General features: G+C 30.1%; 1 protein-coding gene across 1 annotated transcript in view; it reads right to left on the bottom strand.

Moving 5' to 3' along the window:
* The window catches only part of LOC145967536 (cytochrome P450 4C1-like), an 81,139-nt gene extending 61,145 nt beyond the window's left edge, over nucleotides 1-19,994 (bottom strand). The window contains exon 1 of the mRNA XM_083092531.1: nucleotides 19,714-19,994. The gene's annotated coding sequence lies outside the window, so the exon portion shown is untranslated. The remainder of the gene's footprint in view (nucleotides 1-19,713) is intronic.
* Nucleotides 19,995-21,084: the final 1,090 nt, after the last annotated feature.

Here is a 21,084-nt window from a genome sequence, read left to right as displayed (position 1 = left end):
AATATTATACAGGTGTATAAAATTTGGTTTATCACTGTTGCAGATAGAGACAGCGCGGTAATTCGCTGCCAAGTATCTTGCAATAGTAGTTTGGCTGATACAGCGGTAATTTCGTAATTTGTACGCCTCTCGTGTGAGCCGCGCGCGTGTTCGCTTCGAAAATCAAGGGAAACCACCAGGGATCACCTGTGTGTCCCAGTTTCTATTCTCTCGGTCCGGTAAGCTCTCCCAGGCTTCGCCGCAGAGTTCCTGAAAGCGCTGGCACCTCCAAGACTCGCCGTCCCTTCGAGCTGGATAAGTGGGTATTAGGTGAGTCGAGGGGCGAACAATAACGCGGATCGGTTAACTTAATAATGGACATTAGGGCGTTATACCGGGGAACGGGGAGAGACGAGGTTGAAACTTGTCTGCCGTGATGTGGGTGATTTGCTTCGAAGATTTTCTTAAAAGCACTTCGAGAAGTCGAGCTTCCTCGAGACCGCGAGGACCTAACGGCTCCCACAAGTATAGTAAAATACTTGTGACTATCTTCAAATTTGCTAATTCGCATGACGAAGAGCTACCATTTTCTCTTATACGTGATTACCTGAATAATAAATGAATGATTGCTATAAGATGAAAATCATAACGATATCATCAATTGATATGTTGACCAAAAGAACCAACAATTTTTGTATTATGCCTTATCATTAATAATACCTTATTATTTATATAGATAAATTATAAATAAATTATATATATATAGATCAATTATACTAATTAGATTATTCAGATAATGAATTTGATGGTGGTGATGGTGGTGGTGATGATGGTGGTGGTGTTGATTGATCAATAGTCATGATGCGCAAATATTTAGAGATAAAGAATATTTTTTCATTTGTTCTTCTTTAATCAAGTTTAAGGAAAAGGCAAAAGGGCATATATAATCATGAAAAATATATAATCATATATATAATTATATATATAATTATAAGTAGTATGCGCTTTATAATGTTTTAGTATATTTAAAATTCAATTAATCATTTATTTTATTTAATTAATCTTTTTTCTGACAAATGTCTTATCACTTTATTGTAACTAATATATATATTTCCACAAATAGAATGTTATTTCATTAAACATCATGCCAAGTACCCGCAAAGCAAATTTAGATCAATGCTTTGAGTGAAAACTACCTTATTTGGTGATGAGCACAGTGATTACTGGGCCATTCACCGAATTTACCAATGTCATTATAATTCCAACGCATATCCATCGCTTTGTGTTAGAATGAATAATTACCTCTAACACAATCATCCCTCAAGTAACAATTTTCTTCCCTGACAATTTTTACGTAGAATTAAAAAACATTGGCCTCCACAAAAGCCAAGCTTTTTTAATAAGATTTTCTCTTAGAATATAAAATTCTAATAATTAACATACTTCTAAGAAAATGTACAATTAATTGCATTAAATTTTGGAAAGATGATCTTTTTTGAACTGGATAAAGAGCAAAAATATTATTATACTTGTATAAGCATTAGAATCTCCTTTAGAATCGATTTTTTGCGCCAACGCACGAAAGAAGAGGAAAATTTGTACATTTCCTAATACATATATTTAACTCTATAATTATACACGCATGTAAGACGAGCCGAAAGATTACAGTTTATTACGCGTGAGAAGTATATAATTGTTACACGATGAAGAGAAGATCGGTTTACAGCAGAGCAAGAGCAAGCGATGAAATATCAGCGGGATATGTCGGCGCTCATGCGCGATTCACGAGATAAAACCAGCATAATTAACACGGCGGCGGCGGCATGTCGGTGATAACGCAATCCGCGGTACTCATTGACGGAGCGGAACGGCTCGGTCGGTGGAAGGAACGCAATCAGCTTAATTCAAGTTTCATTAATGTAATGCGTGCGGGATCACATCCGACCTCACATAATGAGGTAAGTGCACGTTGTAGCAGTCACGCGACACACGTCGCCTCGGTGTCCGTTGTACATTTGGTCGCGTGACAGTCCCTGATAAACCGGAAGTCGGGTTTCAGACGGCGAGCTGCTTTGCATGCCGGCGATAACGCTTTTTGCCCATTAACGTGATTAAACGTCGCGCAAAATTACCGCACGATCTTTTTCAAACATGAGAGCCCGTTCGCCGAGGGACGATAAAGTCGCTCCCCCGTCGACACGTTGCGTAGAACGTCGGATTAATGACGGAGAAATATGTATTCTTTTGTCCTGCGACGTTAAAAGGTTAACGTCACACACGCCCTTTTTTAATTACAGCACGCATCGCGCTCCCCCGAGTACGTGACTTACACGTAACTCTGATTTCAATCTGTGATTTTGCATTATAATAACATCTTCTAAATAGTTTAAGATTGCCTCGTGTAATTTGATTGTATCTAATAATTAATATAATCGTCTAATAGCGTTATGTTTTTATTTTGATTAAAATTTCATAAGTCAATAAGTAATTTCATAGAAAAATGTTAACATGATAAGTATAACAGAAACAAGTGTCTTCAATATGTCAAATGTTTCGTTGGTTTATATTATATTTAATATAACTATATAAAATTAATATAATATATAAATATAATATAATATAATATAATATATATTAATATAATATATATATTAATATAATATATATAAACAGATTATATATTACAAAAACTATTAAAGATATGTGTCCTAAAAATGTTTATTAAATTCTTCGATGCACATATATTTATTAACAATAGTTTTTAGAATATACTCATCTCCAACCTGCAGGAAATGATATTACTATTTACTAAAATGAAACTGTGGTTTATTAGTGCATGCACTATAATATATAGTATTACGGAAATTACAGTAGCGCGTATATCGTTACCGCGAAATGATATTTTATTGTAGTTGTCAAAATGATACATCTCCGCACGAAATATACGATTAGTTTTCGTACGTGAGCTTTTAGTGCTGCAATAAAATAGCAAATTTGCGTCAAATATATGTACCAGATATCCTGGTGTCGACATAAATGTATAAGAATAATGTTGTGGGTGAAGTTAATAAAAAATATTAAATATAAATGTATTACATCAAAAAATATTAGATTTAGGATATAAAATATGAATACAAAGAATAGAATATGTCCCACGTAGATAAAATCTTGCAAATCATTTTTTCAGAAATTTATGTCGTTTCAAAGAATCAGACGACAAATTGATAACAAAGCACGCAGGGGCGTGCCAGATTGTAAGTCTATAAATAATCAGATGTACTTTTCGATAATAACGTGATGCGTGTCAGAAACGATTCAGTTAAATTATACCCTAGAACACTCTAACAACTACGCTTATCAAACTTAAAATTGACGAACGAGACCTTGTGTTACCCTTCAATAAGAATATCACGAGTTTTTGGAAAATTACTAAAAGTTCCTTTACTTTTCACATTGCTCGCATCGCCGAGATATGGGCAAAATTAGAGTTAACGTACTGTGGGAACACGTCTCATAAAATTTAATATTAATCGATTTCCTAATATGTAGCAATCATCCTCTCGTCTCTGTCGTCTCTGTGCGATCTTTTCTATCAATGTCCTGACGAAAAGGGATGTTCGACCATGTGATAGGCTTAGAAGTTGACCGTTCGCGATAAGCACATCCCCATGCACTGGCCCTTGCGAAGTCGTCCTAGCATTCCACACCAGAAATTTCATTTCCTGGATATATCTCCGGAGACAGATCGATCGTTCAGGAAATCCCCGTACAAGCTGCGAGAGATTCACTTTGACATGTCTAGCAGGATCAGTGTGGACCGCGCGAACTTTTATCCCTTTCCTTATAACCACCCACAATTTCAATCTCGAATGCTCCTTTTCCTCACGTGCTATTCTTGAGATGAGTAGCCGAAAAGAAATGAAACGCCGCTCGGAGTGCTATCTTTATAGCTATTTAACGAATTGTCAAGTTCTTTAATATAATATGTGTGTATGAAATATAAAAAAATATAAAAAATTCGTAAAAATTTGTAAACATTATTTGAGAAAGAAACGAAAATTATTTCCTTTGTGATATGAAATCATGTTTCTCTTTTGCGCATTTTTATAAATAATATTTATAGATCTTTTGCACATGACACTTTTAGATATAAATAAAATAATTGGATATATGAATGTACAATAAAAATTAAAAAATCTTTTGCTTCTTTTTTTAACGTATCAATTTATTCGAAAAATTGGAAAATATTGTTTAGCATAGTAACTTGTCAACGATACAGAGCTTTATCAAAATAGAATTCGCCCCAATTCACGAAATTCTCACACTACTGCCATTGTTCCCTGCAAGTCGGTCGACAGAGGGGCTCCCATGAGTATCCTTTCCACTCTTCCGCCGTTTCAACTCTCAGTGGATGTTTGTGGTTTGTTAGAAAGACGTAACAAATAAGGTAATCTTCCACACATATAGTCGGCTTGCTGACGCCGAGTGCCGCGTTGACTCTAAAATAGCGCAGAAACACACAGACAGTCTCCTTTTTTGTTTCGTTCTTTTTTCGTTCGTGCGAAAAAGCGAGAAAGAGCCTCGAGGAAAAGGGAAAGATCTTGCTTGCAAGTGGAGAAAGGCTTTTGAGACTATTTTTATAGTAGTGTATACACGTGCGTATGGTATATATATTGTACACGTGGGCAGAATGACATAGATGTATATGCCTACGAGCTTATACGGATGGAAAAAAATAGAACACATGACATAGTAGTTGAAGGATGGAACCATAGTTGAATGAAGGTGTAACTTTCAAGATTACTCTTATGATAGTGCATATAATATATGTCATATACGTGTACAAAATGTAACGTAGAGATGTATGTGTAAATATCTATAACATATATAATTTTTATAATAAAATTAATATTTCAAAATACTCATATAAATAACATATAAATATAAATGTTCAAAGCTTCTCCTGAAATTAATTTAATTTTGCGGCTTTAAATTGTAGTTTCAAATTTTAGTATTCTAATAGCCCTAATATTCCTATAGTTGTAATAATAATCCTAATTCACTGATATCTTTAATTTTCTTAATTATATTTTAACTATAATATTTCTAATATTCTTCTAATATTTCTAACAATTTTAATGGCTTAGCTATCTTATTTTACTAAATCAACGGGAATTTGCGATTACGTAGGATTTAGAGAATATTCTCTAATTTAATTTGCGAATACACCAATAGCACTAGTTCTTCTGTCTCTATTATCAATTCACACATAAATATGCAAAGAAATATGCTTTATCTTTATGCATATCTCGTACATTTTGATTAGTATTGGCTACTTATCTTGCATAATTTAGATTATTTAGTTTTTAAATGTCAAATTTTATATTTAATACGTACAATAATAACATTTTGTAATTATTATAATATAGCGTTGTATAATATGGATCTTATTGTGTTATAAATAATATAAACGAATAATGAAATAATTAATGGAAGGAACAATTATATCATTTCCGACAAAAAACTATTTTCTTTAAGTATAAGCTTTTATAAGCAAGAATAACAGTTTATTTCTCTAATTTTTATTTCAATTACCTGAAATATAAATTAAATGAACGGGAACAGACGCATGCATGCAGATAATAAAGAAAGATAAAAATAATATGTAAATAATGTGAGTTATTCATTCCAAGAATGTTCCAAGATCAATGTTCTCCTCCTTTCCTCCCTCTCTTCTCCCTCTCTTCTCCCTCTCTTCTCCCTCTCTTCTCCCTCCCTTCTCCCTCCCACCCTCTCTCTCTCTCTCTCTCCCCCCCCTCTCTTTCTCTAGGTCTCCTTTTTCTCTTAGATTATCAAAGCTTGTTTTACATTCACTCACGAAATATAGTTTATCATGTTCATTATACAGCATGATAAAGACGGACGTACGACATTTTGCACGGCATTCCCAAACTAATTAAGACGCGACGATCTCCGGCACACAATGGAAATGGATGTGCGACACTTTATATAGTACTCCCGAATTCCACAATCACGAATCAATATTCCATTTCGTACGAGAATCGCACTTCGAATCAACGAGTTTGGATATTAACAATAATTTCGAACAAAAGTTAATTTCGAATAAGAGCTTAAAGCGAAAAAACATGGAATCGATTGATAGTATTGACGCAAATAGAGTTCGTCCAATTTAACTTAGCGTATGTACATCTCATTGCCAAAATGATTCAAATTTGTTTAACCATGATTAATGATAATTATTAGTTATCTATGTAGCATCAATGTATGTAAGATAATGTTTATTTATAACAAAATTATATGTGTTTATACATGTATGTATATTTTAATATTGTACATAAGTATTGTATATATTACTTTTATTTGCGTGTGCATGTATGTATATATATGGTATATATATATGCTGTATATTTGATATAACATAAATCAATTACTTTGATCATTTAGCATTCATCAGTATTAGATATGTAACAGTAGAGTTGCAATACATAACATTGAGATTTGTAAGATATAAATATATCTATTTTTTTAAATAATATAATCGATACTCAAATATATTAAATATTATCTCTTATTATCTCTTCGCGTTGCGTTGATTTTTTATGACTGCTTATTTTATGAGTAACTCTTATAGGTAAAATTGCATATTTTGATAATTAGAAGAGAGTTTAATTAAATAACAATTTTATTCGTTTAATGCAGATTTAATATTGTTTCTCAGAAACGGAAAAAAATTGTAATATACAGTCTAAAATTAATAATTAATATTTCAAAAAATAATTACGTGTATAATTGAATGTTTGAATTTTTCTCACGAACTTCACGTGACTGAATTTATTAGTTATGTACATGCTGTACTACGTATACATATAGTAGCCACTACCTATCCCATTCCACCCGCACACGACTTTTCCATTCATAAATCGAGTACGCTCACGAGACTTACGCTTGTGCGGCGATAATTCCACGAAAAATCGATGTAACGGTGCACGATAAAAACAGATTTCCAGGACTTGTAATCGCATACTCCTCGTACATTTCGTGGGTACGCTTGTTGTTTTGTTCATCAAGAGAGGTGAAAAAATGTGTAAATTATCATCATACATGAAATAAAAGCTTTTTTTTTATTACGAGACTAATTGATTAATCTGAATCTGATTTTCGAAACTAATTAATGAAGAAGAATTCCAAAGAAAAAAAAATTTCAGCCAAAAAATATCGGAAAAATATTTCATATAATAACAACATTTTAAAGTTAAACACATGGAAGAAAAATTCTTTTTGTCGAGTTATTTTAAGCAACAAAATTGCGAAGTAGAAGAGAGAATGCACATAATTTATTTTATTTGTATGCGAAAATACACTTTTCATGACATCGATTCCATTGTGGAAAATGTAATTTATATATCATTGTGTATATGTATATATGTGTGTGTATGTATATATATGCCTTTTTATGCCAATTATAACGCCAATTATATTCCCGCAAAATACTACACTACTATATATATAGTTAGTAGTGTAGTGTTTTGCGGGCATACAAATTCGGCGTTATAATTGGCATAAAAAGGCAAATAAAACGAAAAAAATAGAAGAGACTGAGTTAGAAATTACTAATAGAGCCTGAGCGGGACTTTTCTTCACGCCTCGGAAACTTCCTGGAACTACAAAAACCGCCTGCGTAGCTTTCTCGTTTTGCTTTTATTCGCTGGGAAAGTCGGAAAAACACTTAAACATTTATAACTCTGAAATGCAAACGGTTGCGATTCGTATGAATGTCATCCGCTTCTGCGACAGTATTTCCTATCTTTTTGTCACTAGAAAATGCGCGCTATTAAACTATTTAATAAAGATATTTAAAGAAAACTATTTACAGCTAATAATTTTTCTATGATATCTTTTAAAATACAATTAAATCACCAATGGTTTCAATGATCTTTAATGATTTTTATTTATAATTAATATTTTCAATTAATCGCGTATATACGAAATTTTTCATATACAATATTTCTTATATTCTTTTATACGCAGATTGTTCAGGAGAATCAGTTTGAACAAATTTAACTCAATATTTACATTGAAAAAAAATACAATTACACTTTTTTATGTACATTATTCAAGGACAAAATAAGATTATAGAAACGTAATGATTATGCTATTCAACTTTTTTTCTTACTTTTTTTCTATTGTTAATTTTCAAAAAATTATAGTGAACGGTCGCTTTGTAGATCATTTTGTATATATGGAAGAAAAAGATCGCACACAATACAGTGGCCGAAAAATGAAACTGTGGAAGCGAATTTCGTGGATGTCTTTATAATAGCGTACATATATATATATATATATAAAATGTGTGTGATATATATACATGTAATTACGTAGGAATATGTGTGAGAAAGCAAGTGAACATGTAGAGACATTGAAAAAGTTCATGCGCAAAACAGTGGCTGAAAAATGAAATGTGTTGTGGAAAGGAGAAAAGATACGAGAAGCATGGAAACGAGAAGATGTGAAAAGAAATGAAAGATAAAACTGCAAGAGAGAGCAAAGAGAAACGACGAATTTAAGCATGCAAAATGCCGACGACTTTACGTGGCGAGAAAGTGCAAGACATTGGATGGCTGTTGTGGATTTCTTCATTACCGGGTCATCAAAATATAAGCGGAATTATTTATACGAATTATGCAAAATATATGCATACTTCATCAAGCTCGAATAATTCTTCATGAGTAAGCTGCGTTTACACAGAAGGAAAGAAATTATTTTTGTTTGACAAAGAAGTATCATAGCGGATCATAAAATAAATAATATTTCGTTAAATGTTTGAGAAATTAATTATTAATAATTAAATTTTTGAAAAATTAATTATTTTAAATTGCTTTTTTATATAATATTTTATTTTTAATTAATTTTCGCTATGATTCCGCTGTTTAAACGTAAATTTATAAATTTTAATTTATATACTTTTTCCTATCTCTTTATTTCCAAACATGAGATATATACATAGATTATATTTCTAACACACACACAGATATGATTCTGCATATTTGTCAATTAATTCAAAGCAATTGCTACTTCATGATATATAAACTTACAAATTAAACAGAACAGCGACTATACACATATGGACAGAGTGAATGCATACTTATGTTAACTCGAAAACAATCTTTTGATGAGATCCATCAGATATGTATTTTATGACATATTTAATCATCTCCGTATTGTCAAACAGTTAATTATTTTCAGTCTTTCTTTTTTAATTAGCATGTTGTTAAAATTGCATGATGAGCATTGTTGGGATAAACTCGTGCTATTATACCCTTCAATTATAAGGACTCAAAAATTATAAACAAAACTATTTTCTTTAAAATAAACAACTATTAGTACGTAAACACACATACAAAGGTATGGAAATCAGAATTTTGAAATTTCCGCGTTAATTAACTTTTTTCCTTAAACAATATTAAACGAGATATATAAAGAGAATATAAAAATATATAAAGTAACATTCTAATATGTAATATATATTTTTATTTGATTTGAATTATATAATAATTCTATTAATTTTTTATTTGTAAAATAAAATAATTTAATAAAATAATTTAATAAAATAATTATGTTTTATTACATTTTATATCCTTTATATACATCCTTTTGCATAAAGCAAGTAAATTTAATAATTACCTTGCTACTTGTATACAAAAACTTTTAATAATTCTAATTTCTATTAAGAAAAATCTTTATAATCAAGGTAAAAAATATATGTTCTGATTGTGATAAATTTGTCACATTTACGGAATCATTAACGAAAAAGACTGGGCTTTTGAATATTATTTCTTTGAATAACATAACAAACTATATAGCAGCAAATACGAGTTTGACAGATATTTTTTAAGATGTTTCCTCAAAGCTCAATGAAGATATTGAGTTTCAAAACGTTACAGGCTGCCGCACCACGGAAAGTAATTTCATCGTTTGCTCTTAAATTAATTACGGAACTGGAATTTTCGCGAAACCTTTGAACTCATTCGTTAGCCCACTCGTTGGGTCCCGAGCAAACACTAACTCTTAAATAGCAAAAAAACTGTTGAAACCTGAAAGACTGAAATATCAATATCATTTCAGTTAATGCTTTCTAAAATAGAATTTTTATTATAGGTGCTTCGAAGTAAAAATATAAAAAATTATTATATTTTACCCTAATATTAATATTAAGATTCACCATCTGTTATTCTTATTCATATTTGTCTCGATAAATGTATAAAGAGCAATAACAGTAAGTAAAACATAAAGTGCAATAACAAAAATATATATTTTAATTATCTATGTATAAACTTATACTGTATTCAGAAATCTAACTACATTAAAGAACAAATTACTGTCAAGTACTAGAATATCAATGTGGCCGCATTAAGTTCTAGTGCGCAGCATTATCGAACAATAATGTCAACATCTCTGCGACACTTTCAGTCACGCAAATTAACAGCGTTAAACTTGATTTATGCCGAAACAATACACAAATGCACGGAATTGGTCCTCAAAACGCGGCTGACATATATGTACATGTAATCACAGAGAAATCTACCGAAATTCTCTCCTATACATCCTATACATATCTACACATATGTGCATTTCCATGTGCACACACTTTTACCTACACAATCTACACAACTGGAAATTATTGGTCGCTCACGAAGGATAACCACACGTTCAGCGGTTCGAATCTCGCACTATACCCGTACAACGATTATTTCGTTACGCCTTCGCGCTCCGTAAACAGTCGCGGCTCGTTAGAAATCCGCAGTTAAAGCTACGTGCGAATTTCCTCGCTAAAGTGAGAACACGACGAAGGTAGGTGTAGAAATGTCCCCAAGTGTGTAACGCTATCCCTCCCGAAGTAATGTGTCTATACGAGGGTGGAGTGCCAGACGAGTCTCGGTTATCATCATTTACTAAGAAGGGTCGACGCAGCGTCTGCGGTATCACGGATTTAAGCGGAAACCTCGGATTTCGACGATGACTCCATCAAACATAGTGTTACCTGGGGACCAAAGTTGAGAACGAGACACAAGCTTTGAGCAACTTCATATTTATGTGTGGACTATTATTTCTTCTGAAAGGATTCTACCAAATTAAATTGAATAAATTATTATTGGAAGAGTATTAATTTTTAATTAAAAAATACGTTTTTTATTTTATTTCGCTACACCCAGTTAAACTATATACTCCATTTATAACTATGTAATCTATTTATAATTTACTAAAATTAATTAATTTACTTAAATTATTAAAATTTATTAAAATTTATCTTTATGTTAATTGTAGTAGCATTTATATTTCTTTATTTCATTATTTTATTTATATTTCTTTATATTTTCTCATTTCAGTTTTTATTTTCTAATTAGTACACTAATAATTAATATTTATGCTATTAAGAATAATATATCTTAACTTCAGATTCGTATTTTTTTATTTATATTTAATACTCTCTCTCTATCCTTTTTCTATTAAATATTATTAATAATACTTGCTATGAAATATTAACGCACATATTATTTCAAAAGTAAATAATTGTACTTTCTTTTGTATATTTGTTTTCTAATATTTTTCTCTTTAATAACTTTAAATAATTTTGAAAATAGATTACAAAATAGATTACAAAATAAATAGATTTTACAAAAATAAAATTTATTTACTAAAAAAATAAGCAAAATTTGTCTATAAATAATAAAGAACATTCTTTCAACTATCCATTACAATTAAAGAATTTTTTTCAAGTGAAATATATACTTATATTAAAATTTATTACAATATTGATATTCAACATTAATAAGGATTTTGTAAAGTTTTACTGATAGCTAAATTGATATTTTATTCATATATATTTGTTTACCCTTCACCCAAAACGCAATCTCACAGATTTGATGGCTTGAATTTATTGAAAAGCAATCGACTCGGCTCTTAGTCATAGATGTGATGCCGAGCAGTAAAAGATATTGTAGTTGATGAAAACTTTTATTGAAATTTTCCAAGGCAGCATTCACATCCCTCGAATCAAACCGCACGCACGCCTTAATCCGGTCGCACCAAAAAATTGTATTTCCATCTGCCGGCTCTGTTGGCGCGCTAAACTTCGAGACTCTCATTTCCATACAAGAATACGAATATACATATTTCACGCGAAGAATTCCAACAACGGCATCGGCAAGCCGATATTGCCACGACTGAGTGAATATATTCAAATGGTCGCATTGACTAAAGATTAAATTCGCAGAAAGATAAAGAAAGCACGACGATACATCAAAATTTCAACGCGCGAACAGAGTCTATTGAATAAGTGATAATATTTTAACACATGAAAGACTTTAATAAATAAAAATATATAAACTCAAATTAAGTGACAACCGACATTATTGAACCATATGTAATTTAAAGATATAAGCATGATATATGATTTATAACTTATTATTTGTCTATTTTATAATTTGAATTGTTTTTTTTAATATAATTAATTATCCCGTATGATAACTTTTCAATAGAAAAAGTTATATATTTGTAATATATAATTAAAAATTCTATAGAAAAACAATCAGAGAAAGTTTAAAAAAATTATATTACTACCCATTATTGAATATATTAATTTATAACTTTATCTCTATTGGTTTTTGTAAAAATAATGATTGTAGTTCTTGTATCTTTATATTGCATGTTTGTTTTTATCTAGATTGCTTTGAACAGGTAATTTTAAACATTATATAACAATAACTTTAATTTAATTATTAAATTTCATTTCTCGTTACATGAACTGAATCGAGGAATTTATTACAATTTATTGCAAACTCAGAATTATACTTCGTAGCGTATCAATCCTATTTGATTATCGTAAGTGTCACACTTAAGCATAGATGTATAACTTGAACAACAATAGAACCGTAAATTTATCAACGGACATCAGCAACAAACTTTTAAGAAGTCGACAATGTACCAATCGCAGTTAAATCAGGGTCCATTTTCCAAGTGGAAGTTCCGATTCACTCCAATTGAAACTACCGTGAAGAACCATTTCGATCAGAAAGTTCTAACTGCTTTCCGACGTAGATCGTAGAAACATTGACATCGTTAGGCAATGATTTCCGCGTCCACCATAGCTCGAAAATCGTTAACTCGAAGGAATTTACGAATAGATCGCGCGAACTGATTCGATATAAAGAAACCGACACGCTTCTTCTGCTTCTGACGATGACTTTCACTTCTCCATGACGGGAGTGCTTCGATAAAAACGTGCACGAAACTTTAAGCGACGTCTTAAATCACTCGAATTGTCTATCAGGGAAATACCTGAACTAAGTTAGAAGCTGCAAAAGCAAAACTTGATAATGTCAGAACGTATCTTGCTTAAATATATACGTATATAAAATCTATAATTAATTAGAAAAAAAAACTTGCTTATTTCATACATTAATAACAAGTCCAAAAGTTCCTAGGTATACATAAAAAGTTACTTTACAGCTACAATATAAAAGAGTAAGTCTTATCGTATGATGAAAAATCTCTTATTTATATATATGCATAAAAAAATATTTAAATTAAAAATAATAAAAAAAATTATTTATTAAAAAAAATATTTATATTAAAATATCTTCTCTTATATTAAAAATTTATATCAGCAAAGTGTAATTAGAAAACAGACCATTATTCCCTTACCTTTTCCCTCTCTCCAGTAATAAGCCATTTAATTATTAAAGAGTAATCGCAAAGTCTATTCTGTTTCGTTATGATGTAACGTACAATTCAGATAGCTCTCTTTGTCAGAAAGCAAAGAGAGAATGTGTCCACTCTTTCGATTATCTCCGGAAATAATTAGCGCGGTCGATCAGCGTGTCCGCTCTCGCTGAGTGAGAAACAAGTAAACCTATAAAAATGCCATTAAGCGGGTGGCGCAAGTGCAACATTTCGCACACACTGCGACTAAGGGAAAATGAGACGCGGACAAAAAGGGGAAGAGGGAGGATAGATCGTGAAAGAGGATAGAGGAGAACAAGACAGAAGCATAGAGAAAGGAGAGGATGAAGAAAATAAGGTCCGTTAATGAATTTCGAAGCTGGAAAGCGCTCTGTTCCCTATATCCTGGAGACTCTCATTACGTGAGAAGCTTTAAGAATTCCTAGTACTCGTAATTCACTGCAATTCTGGAAGACTGGGGGAACAGTGGCGTATCCACGACGCCATTAGAATGCTCGTTCGCCTCCCAATGTCTTTTCGAGCATGGTGATAATCTACTAATTCAACGGGCAAAGCGACATCATTCGGATTCGTTCCTGCTCCATCGGGCGTGCGAATTCTCTTCGTGCGTCCAGCTCCTTTCGACGAACGCTTCCGGATAATTTCAAAACGATGAACTTTGTAAGAGTTTGAAGTATCCTTTCCGCGTGGGGTGCTGCGGTGTAAGGGCGATTAAGCGGAATTTCGAATTACACGGTGATTACGCGGCGGCGTTAGCTCGTAGTGACTGACGTGTTAGTAAAGCGTTAACCATCTCGGGATAATTTATGCAAATATAAATCTTTTCCTGCGCGAGAGAAGAATAATCTGCGTGCCAGAAGCGAGGAATTTCGTTAATAAAAGCTTGGTTTGATTATTCTGCGAGTTTGGACATTTTTCTCTTTCATATCGAAAATGTGATCACATATCGCAGTTCAAACTTGACTGGATATTTTAATTACACTGTTATTAGCAAAATTAAAATTGGTTATTAAAATTGCATACTAAAAAATTGCATATTATTATAAAATATTAATTTTTTATTAGTTTTTAAAGAAAAATCATAAAAATGTTATATATATTGTTTTAAATATGAAAGACACGAGGATTTTTTTCTCTCTCCTCTAGCTCGTATTATTACATTATATTTATGAAAGGAAAGCTTTTACTAGTATATTTCAAACATTTTCATATAATAAAATATGTACGACGCTTGATGTATTCGGTATACGTTACACGGTAAATATACCGCGCAAACATAGAATAAAACTTTAAAGGTTTTTCTTTTACCGTGAGTGTATTTAAGAATCGTCCTCGTAAAAAAAACATACCACCCAACTCTTGCATTCATGTCAATCGCTAAAGTACGCTTTGCGTACGGACACGTGCAATTACGCGATAATAAACCATGGATGATACAATAATAATTTACAGACATATGTATCACTGAGGTGTCACTGAGTGATAAAGCGATCGCTTCGGAAACGAGCCGTGAAATTTCATTTCACGTTTGGCCTGTCGCGGTCTAAATGCGGAAGAGTCTACACTTGCATACGCATTAGGAAAACAATACGAAACGTGTTGCGCTTGAATTGCGTGAATTCCCGTGCGAACGACAATCGAACGTCCATGAGAGCTTCGTAAAAGTACCAGAGGTTCATAATGAAGCACCGATTGTAAGATAAATATTATTCCTCTACCCGCGATCTTGTCTATCTTCTCTCCTCCTCTCTATCTACGCGCAAGCAAATGGAAATATTTCTGTGGATATGCAATTCAGTTCGCGATCATTGTTGATCATACATGTATGCAGATTGGCGCGTTTATGTATACCCATTCTCTGCTTCATAATTTAATGCACATAAATAGACTCCATTGCTCGACTGACGTACCTCACCACGGTCTCCGTGTTAAAATCGTATTTCTCTCTCCAGCAGCATCTATATGCAAAATGAAGGGATCATAAAAACTGTCAAATGTAAAAAAATTTTATATTTTATTAAAAGTCAGTCTTTCTCTTTGTATATATATATATATATATATATATATATATATATATATATATGTATGTATGTATGTGTGTGTGTTACAATCAATATAAATACGCGAAAATAAAATAATACAAGACCTTATTTTGTGAATTTTTTTAATAATATAATATAATCACAGAAGAAAATAAAAGATATCTAATGCAATAGATATAACTCTAATCAAATTAACGGAATAAATGTCATACGTTGCTGAAATAAGTTTCCAATTTAGGTCAATTGGTTAACCTATGATATAAGGAACTTTTTGCCACTTTCATGTACAATGCACTTACCCATCGACATGTAAGAGAGATGTTCAATAATGAGAAATACGCGCGCGCGCGCGCGCGCGCGTGTGTGTGTGTGTGTACGTGTATATATGTATATATGTGTATTATGTATATAAAGATTTCAGTCTTAATATCCGGCAACGAATTACACCAAATTCAAACATTTCCACCTCAACGGAAAGTAAATAAAGTAGTTTGAGTATTTACGTAGCAAACACACTTTTCTTTTTCCAAAGAATTCTTGCTGCTTTCCACAATAGAAAAGGCCATACGATATTTTCTATGTCTTAGGATTCTTTTATTTTCGCAATTTTCTCCTTTTCGCTGTCATTTATATGTGAATGCGTTAAAGTCGACACAGTAACAACTCCATCGCGAGTCCAATTTTAGTCATAAAAGAAGTCCTCCCTGAAGCATATAATAAACATTGCGCTTATCTTTCTTTCGTTCCTTCTTCGTCTTTCCTTTATTTTTTTGCCTCATTTGTATGTCCTTTCTGCTCTGCTCTTTCAAGTAATGTTTTAATGCTGCGTTTTCTCCCGAAAAAAAAAGGATAATAAAATATAAAAATAAGCTGAATATTTAACGAACAAATATATTCGAACGTGATTATGCGAAGATTATGTGGTTTATGAATCGACTGAAATGATTCCTCTCGAGAATTCTCTTTCTTTTTTTTTATCCCGAAGACACGACGGTGAAAATAGTCGAACGGACACTCTCGATTCGTTACTAGGACGACGATAATCGATGTCTTCGAGAAAAAGGAATTCTTGCGCACCTTTACTTTTTTGGTTTACGAGAAACGCCCTTGAAACGAGATACCTTATATGTGTATAAATTTAATCTCGCACATGTAAACTAATATAAATTGTTTATTAAGATTATTTATTAACATATTGTTATTAACATTTATATAAGAATATATAAGAATTTATATAAGAATTTAAGAATATAAGTATATAAAAATTTATATAAAAATTTATTAACTTATATGTTTAATTTTCTTGCATATCATTATGATATATATCATATTGATATCATATTGATATATTTTTGAGTTAAATAGTTAATTCATTCTGTAAAATTATTGACTTTTTCCATTGCCGGGAAAATATTTTCTATAAAAGTTTTATATTTCTACAAGTATAATACATCATGCAATTCATGCTGCAAAAGGTGATGATATGATTTAAAATTTTTGTTTTATTTTTTTCGCAAAGGATTCCGTCTACGATTATAGGTATTACTTTCGAGAAGTGACCTGAATTTTTCGCTTAAAATTGTGCGTTTTATGAAAAGAGGTATTTCCAAAGGTTATAAAGATAAGAAGTCTTTAAGATATAAAACTAGAAAGTGGTCCAAAAATTTGATTGTGATATAAAACAAATATATTGAAAAGTATCGATTTGAAGTCTTATAAAAATAAAATTATAAATATGATTAATAAATATATATATATATATATATATATACACATATATATATATATATATATATATATATATATATATATACATATATATATTTATTTATTAATCATATTTATAATTTTATTTTTATTAGAAAGTTGCATAAATATATATATATATATATATATATATATATATATATATATATATATTAATGCAACTTTCATATAAAATATATTTAACTGTATTCACTGTTAAAAAAGATATAATAATTCAATACTCAAAAATGTATAAAAGTTCTCTCGAAAGCCTTCAAGTTTATGCTTCTTTTTCGTGATCATTGGCTTTGTCACTGTGAGCAATTGTTATTATATAATTTTATTCTTTTCGAAAAAATATTATACATATTTTGATAAATATTTGTCACTTCAATAAGCCTACAAATTATTAATAATGAGAATTAAATTATTAAGTTTATTTATTTTTTGAATTTTCCCTAAAAATATTTAAATTCATTTCTTTTAAATATAATCTAATTTTAATTTTTTATAATTTTTATAATTTTAATTTTAACTTTCAATTTTAATTTTTCAAAATTTTTCTAAAAATAAATTTTATCTTACATGTCCTATGAAATAATTTTAATTTGATTTTTTTTAATTTTCCTAAAAAAATAAATTTAATTTTTATTTTATTTTTATTTGTCACTTTCAATAATCTTATTTTTTTTCTTAATTTTCTAGTAATTTTGATTACTGGTTAAGGCATCAGAAATCTAAGAAATTGTGTTCTAAACATAATCATCGAAATTTGAGAAATATATTCTAATCGCAATTTACAAATTCATCAAAATTCCTGATAACTTATTATTACACGTAGATCAAACGAAAAATATTTTCAATACCTTACATCTTTTGCTACGTCTTCTGACCATTTATTATTGGTCACTTATCGTACATCACTTATCAATTCTTTGGGCCTAGTATTAAACCTATTTTTTGTTGATCCTGATATTTATCTAGCTAGCTCTAGACATTTAGCCAGTTTTAATTTTATTTAAAAGCTAACTATTTAAAAGCTAAGGGAGAAAAAGAATTACTTTGATTAATTATCATCAGCGATAAATATCGCATAAACATAAACATTTTATACTCCTTCATGATGTGCGATTTTATGATCGTTCCTTATACGTTTATTTGAATTTACTTTACTTTCTATAGCTAATATAGAGTCAAATTATCGCACAATCAAAATTGATTAAAACGTTTATAGTAACACAATATAATTTATAATAAAATGTAATTTGTAATAAAATAAAATTTATATTAATTTTATAACTTATATAATAATAAACAAACTTTTATATGGTTTATTATCACATTACATGTCATTCAATTAATTGATAACTTAATTTTACATTAGTTAAAGCAAGGTTTTCTAATTCTGTGAATATAGATAAATAAGAGCTATAAGAATTAGAATAGAATCAGCGCACATTATAAAAATAAATTATTATGTAAAATTAATAAAAATAATATTTTTTATTAAATAAATTAGATAAATTAGATAATACTTATCAATTAAAAAAATGTTTTTTAGTCCTTTTTATTTTATTTTATGGTCTAATTAATAATCTTATTCTTGCAATATACGTGTGTTTGAAAAAAAGCTATTAATAATCATTCAAATTGATCTGTTAAACCAATCTAATCTAAAAGTATTATTCCATCTAATTCGTTCTAACCCATCCATTGTAAAGCAACAGATTTATCTATAATTCATAACCTACAATCTATATCTATGGCTATAAATTGCTATAAATCCATTATCACAAAATAAAAGTTTGTCACTCACTGATTAATACGCCGCAGCGGAGTTGATGACAATAAAACTACATTGATATGTAACATACAAGTACAAAATCCAATTATAACACTCAAAATAATTAACATTTTAAAAAATTATTATACGAGTCAAATTTTTTATTTGATGCATACCATAATAATCAGATATATATTGAAATAATTTTAAATTAATAATTTTAAATTCTGTAGGAAAACTAAAATTTTTAAATAGAAAAATATGTATACAGAATTTATATACAAATATTTCTCTGTAATATTCTTTTATGTTTAAATTATTCTAATAAACGGATATCGAATTAATGCACGGAGAGGACTTAGGAGTGTTTATACATATAACAACTAACATACAAATACTCACTCCAGGATTGCTCTGCTGGCGCTCGATGCCTTTCCTAAATCTTCTTTTCGTCAGATTCTGCAGATTGATTCACTTTTTATACTGGCGAAAAGTTCATTATTACCCGCGGCACTTTGCACGGCATTCTCGCATTTGAACACGCGACACTTTGCATGACACTTTCGCATTCCCAAAATTCGTAATCGCGAAGCGATCCGTTTTGTGCGAGAATCCTACTTTGAGTTGACGAAATAACTTTAAGCAAGGTTACTACCACACAACTTCACTGCTTGAGGGTCGCCGACCGAATAATAACAGAGTCGTATCATGTAAACAATAGCGCGCTACGTCGTCAAGGCCGAACACAGTTAATTCCCGTGTTATCAAAATTTCATATACTATAAAATATATATATATGTGTGTGTGTGGAAGAGAGAGGTATATAATGTATTTTGCATCTCATATATTAATTATTAATTAAACGATTAATAAACACATGATGCTTTTCATTACATTAATTACTTGATTTTGTAATTTGCTTTTACTACGCATTCTTATTATGCGATCTCAATCCAAATAGCAAATTAAATTTAAATCAGCGAAAAGTTTAGTGTCGAAAAACATTTGATTTCAAGCATTGTTAAAGAAGTAATTATTATCCGTAAAGATTGCAACAAAATAATTTATTATTTTTATGCCTATTTATATCACGCGCTTTAATTCTATTTGAAATAATAAATAAATCGTGAAAAATATGTACTTGGTAGATAGGTTTAGCATCGCGATATATAATAATTATGCATCGTTTACGAAAAGTTAATTAATCATTAATTATAATGATCATAGCAAATTTGCCACGATACGTTTCGAAAAAGAATTCAATAATAAACGGAGAGGAGAAAATCTCATATTATTACCTTCTCGTTCAAGTCACACAACTCGAATGACAACAAGACGGTTACATGTCAACAACGTAACATATCAAGAAAATCGATAGTTTTATGATAATTTATTTGTTATCATCTTAAAGTATTTTCTAATATATAAATTTAATATTTAGATTTAATATTTAGTTTAATATTTAATACTAGTTTAATATTTAATATCTTCTGTGTCTTTTCGCATTTCAAATTAATTTCGATTAGCCAACATCGCATATACAATTAATATTTATTTAAAAAATATAATTTAACTTCGTTTGATCTAAAAATTGTTTGTGTAAATTAATTTAACATTATTATTTTACGTTAAATTTTTATATTCAAAGAAGGCATTTCTTTTTTTAAATTTTTGGACGTTCTAAAATTGCAATTTATTAAATAATATATGGAAATAAATGTATAAATAAAAGGAAATAAATGTACTTTGTAATATTCTAGTATATAAACAAAT

This window comes from Camponotus vicinus, unplaced genomic scaffold, assembly GCF_025532165.1.
Source record: "Camponotus vicinus isolate PSW18456_S1 unplaced genomic scaffold, iyCamVici1.0 SCAF_2, whole genome shotgun sequence".
NCBI classification, from domain to species: domain Eukaryota; kingdom Metazoa; phylum Arthropoda; class Insecta; order Hymenoptera; family Formicidae; genus Camponotus; species Camponotus vicinus.
Note: the sequence above shows the minus strand (reverse complement) of the source record. Positions and strands in the feature narration are given on the sequence as shown.